The sequence below is a fragment of the Condylura cristata genome, unplaced genomic scaffold, assembly GCF_000260355.1.
Source record: "Condylura cristata isolate star-nosed mole 26May11 unplaced genomic scaffold, ConCri1.0 scaffold00030, whole genome shotgun sequence".
Lineage (NCBI taxonomy): Eukaryota > Metazoa > Chordata > Mammalia > Eulipotyphla > Talpidae > Condylura > Condylura cristata.
Window position 1 is genome coordinate 17776759 of NW_004567131.1, and position 4898 is coordinate 17781656.

Genomic DNA, 4898 nt, shown 5'->3' on the forward strand with positions numbered 1-4898 from the left:
ATGGGTTATCATGTAAACAAAATATTGATGGCGGGAATTTTTCACTCACACTGTTAGCTTTTGTCTTTTTATTGGTGAATTCAGACTATTCACACTTAAGGAGATAATTGGTATGAATTGTTTATTTTCAGTCATTTTGTTTTTGATTGTTTTATTATTGTTTTCTTTTTTTCCCCTACTCGTTCTGGATGTCTTTCCTTAGTATTTCTATCAGTTTCTTTGCTTCTTTGTCTTTAGGTGTCTCTTATGGATTTTGGTTAGTGGTTACCATAGGGGTTTTACTGAAATTCCTAATTTTTCCTTCATGAGTTGGTGTCTACTCTGACATTTAACTATACTGACTCCTCCCCGTTAATATTTGGCATTATTATTGATATCATTCTTGCACTTGGTGCTGTCATTATATTGCTGTTGTCATTTTGCTAAGGAGTTAGTGCTTCACTAACTGCTCTGGTATTACTTACCTCTGGTAAGAGTGGGTCTGGTGGTAGCAAACCCCACTTGCTTGTTTGTCTGAGAAAACCTTTATCATCACTTCATACTTAATTGATAATCTTGCAGAATCGAGAATTTTTGGCTGACAGTTATTTTCTTTTAGAACTGCAAATATTTTTTCTTCTTACTTGGAGACTGCTAGACAGAAATTGTGATTAGGAAACTCTTTATTATTTTTATCCCTTGCTTCCTGCACATTTTTTTCTTTATTTTTGATTTTTGACAGTTTGACAATGATGTCTAAGTGTAGATCTTTTTGAATCTAAGAACTTAGATTCTGATTGAGGGACTTCCATATTTAATTCATTCTGTAGGTTTGGGAAGTTCTCATTTCTTATTTTTTGAATAGTATTTTTTTAAATACTCCTGTTTCTCTTTCTTCCCCTTTGGGGCTCTGATAATTCATAGGTTTTCTCTCCTAATTGAATCTGATATTTTTCATAAAGTTTCCTCATTTTTCCTTTGTCTTGATGTCTTCTAAATGTGTATTTGTTGTTCTTGGTTTTTTGTTTTACTTTTTAATCTTCAACAGATTAATTCTTTCTTCTGCACTTTATTTAAATCGCTGTCTAAGTTTGTCTGCATTTCATTCAGAATCTCTATTTGTGATTTTTTTATATATTCATTCTCTTTAATGAAGAACTCCCTTTGTACCTAGATCTCCTTTCTGGGACCTTGCATCTGCCTGTCTGCCTGTGACTGGCCTTCCAGTATAATTTAGTATTTTCAGTATTGTTCTTTTGAGGTCACTGTCAGAAAGTTTCTCTGTTTCTGTCTCCTTTATGTTCTGTGATTTCTGTCCTCCTTTTGCTTTTCCATCTGTGTTGAAAATATTGTCTTGCTTTCTAGGCATGTATACTGCCTTACTTACTGTTATTTATGTGTGCTTGTGTGGTTGGGTGCTAGGATTGATCTTTGTCCTCTTCATAGTTTATATCTTTGTGAGATGGAGGAAGGAGAGAGGTCTAGAGCTTTAATAATCTTGGTTTGAGGTGTGACCTGCGTCACCTCTACCTCTTACTTTGTTCCACAGTAAGCTGTATTCTGTGCTTCAGTTGACTTCACTCCCCTGTTGTTCTTTTCTTCTGGGGATCATGGTCTATGAAGCTTGGGCTACTAAGTAGGATAGGCATTATCTGGATCTCCAGGCTCACGCTGTGGGAGTAATTTACATGTGGTTCAAAGGCAGTGCTGTGTAGTGGACACACTTGTGCCCACTTAACATTATGGTGGCCACAGAAGCCATCACTGCTCTGCCTCTGTCTCAGCTTCAGCTTCTGCAGGACTGGGAGTTATACACAGTTGGTTTGCATTCTCGGAGAATTGGTGAGATCACTCTGAAGTGCTTTTGACTGGTTTACGGCTATTTAGGAGGTTTGGCCCAGCTGCAGCTGGCTTTCCTTTATTCTGGGAGGAGAGAAGGGAGCTTTCAGTATGTACTCCACCCCAATTGAGGAGTTCCCAGTTTCCTGGTTCAGAATCTAAAGAGCTCTTACTGCCCACTTGGGCTCAGGGCCAGTCACTCTTGTGAGAGGAAAATTCTACAAAGGAATTTTGCAATGTCCTAGATTTTCCTCATTGTGCCCTGGAAGATCAACCCAGAGGGTCCCCCAGCCCTCCCTCTTTTCTCTCTTCTCCCTGGCCATCAACCTTAGTTTTTGAACTCTCTGGGGATGTTCTGCAGATGTATAGCTGATTCAAAGCATCTGGATTTTTCTGAGTACATCAGTGTCTTTTTCTAGTTGTTTTCATAGTGAGAGGATAGTCACAGCCTCTTTATTGTACCGCCTTGTGGGTGAGTCCTGTTTCTAGTCTTTTAAAGATTTACTTATGTATGCATGCAAGAACAGGGATGTAGGCCACAGGACTGGAGGTGAGAGAATTCACCACAGAGTGGGGAGCAGAACACCGAAATATACTGCTGAGGAGAGCTGTGGGCCATACAGCGAGGTCTGCTATGTCATGTGGGTCAGCTCCCTGGCCTGCCGGGGCTCCAACTCATGCTGCAGTGGCTGGTGATAGTTTGGTAGTGCTGTCTTTAATCTCTGCGCCAACCAGGGAGGCCCTCTAGTCATTTTGAGATGGCCAGCTAATGGGATGTGGTACCTCCTTGTGGTATTCATTTGCATTTCTCTTTAGTTCTACTCATTTTGATTGGGTCATTTGCTTTCTTTTCGTTAAGTTGTATGACTTTGTAGAAATTGAGTATTAGCCCTTTGTTAGATGCATGATGTACACTACTTTCTTATTCATAGGATGTCTTTTTTCAATGATAGTTTCTTTTGCTGTGCAGATAGTTGCTTTCCTTTTAGTTTGATTAGTTCCCTTTGTTTATTTTGGCTTTTGTTTCTCTTGCTTTTGGTATTAAGTCTCCACAGACATCTGTGAGGCCAGTGTCTTAGAATACTTTGCCAATACTTTTTTCTATGAATAGTATGGTGTCAGGCCTTACATCCAAGTCTTTAATGCATTTTAAATTAATGTGTGTGTGTGCTGTGTGGCAGTGGTCCAGTTTTATCCTTTTGTATGTGACTGTCCAATTTTCCCAACATGCTGTGTTGAAGAAATTATTTTTCTTCAGTGTCAGTGATGCTGTGGTTGAGAAATCTTGTGACAATGATCTCTTCTTTTGTTACATCTTTCTTACCTCCTATTTTTGACATCAAATCACATACCTAAATGGTTTTTGTTACAATGATTCATCATTACTTCAAGGTTTTATCACTGAATTGAGAATTGAATCACTCATGTGTGTTTGCTCTAAGACTGTTACTTTCTTAAGATCAGAGCCAGTTACATGCATCAAAGTATTTCCTTGTCACATTGCATTTATTTAATATTTTGTGTTCATAACAGTAAATATATGTAACTTCATGAACACCTGATGACTAGAAGTAAAGGAATGAAAGAAGTGGTACTTGAGTTGTCTCCATGGGGGCTACCTAACTGGATCCTCCCTTGGTCAAGAGATTCAGCTGTACTCACTTGAGTTTTCTTTTCAAAAGTATGAAGTTAGTTTCAAACTATATAGTAATACTTATAAATTGTCTGGTATGTGCTAGGTAATTCCTTTTTTAACTTTGCATTTATCATTTTGTCCTTGTAATTACTTTATGAGCTAGATAATGTAATACCTCACCTTTAATACGTGAAGAAAATGAAACTCCAAATGGTTAAGTACTTACCAAAGGTCATATAATTACTAAGTGGGTAAAAAGATTTTGAGCCATGGATTCATATTCAAGAACTTGTGCTTTTAATAATTACATCATAAATCATACATTGGTTAAAAGAAATCTTTTGCTTCTATCCAACTTACTTTTGCTATTTTTGTTATTAATGCTTTTTTTGGTGTATCTAACCATTTATGGAATGCATAGAATTACATAGTTTGGCTCTTATTTGCTTGCTACTGATGAATTTCCCTTAGTGTCTGTTAATAAAATTTAAAGAATATGTTAAATTTTATTCTACAAACTGTGTCTAGGGTATACATTCTGTTTCTTATTTAATTGCAAGTTTGTTCTTTGATAATAAATATGTTTTATTTATTGAAATGTTACCAGGGATGCTGAAAAGCCACCAGAAGCAACACAAAGTTATGAAAATGTACTGCAGAAAATTGAAGGTGATAATACTTTATAAGTACCCAGCTTTTCATAGAAGTTCCTAAATAATTTTCATTTTGAGACTTACAGTTTTAAATTGCATACCCATCAAATTATATAATCATAAATTTATAAAAGAAACTCATTAGTGAGTTTGATATTTTCAGTGAAAGTTCTTATTTATGTTCCAGATTCTCAGAGTATAGGAAATGAATACAACTTGGTTGTTACCCACATATATCCACAATTTACTAAGGACACAGATATATTCTGTATTGTTTTAATATAATTTATGATAAATGTATGTGAAATTTGCAATGAACTTACAGAAAGGAGCCAATTTGTTCATTCAATTTGAAGAAAGATTCATGTAACCTTAAAGGCTGAACAGGATTTAGATAAGTGAAGAAGGGTATATTTATGAAGAGGATAAATATGAGCAAGCAGCATGAGAAGGGAGTAATTAATGGAATGAATTATAATGTGGAGTAATAGCTATGGGCAAAGGTAGGAAAAACCTAGTCAAAGGAATTAGATTCCATTCTAAGGAACTTACATACATACACACATGTATGTATACATATGTGTGTGTGTGTAAAAGGAAATCACTGAAGATTATTTCTTCCTAGGAAAATTATATTGTTAGGATTAATTTTAAAGAGATTGTACTGGCCCCATTGTACAAGCTAGATTTAGGGGTTGGGTATAGGAAAGGGAAAGTGCTATATCTTAGATATGTTGTATGGCCAATACTAAAGCACAAGTAAAACAGTAGACAACATGAAGATTTGAATA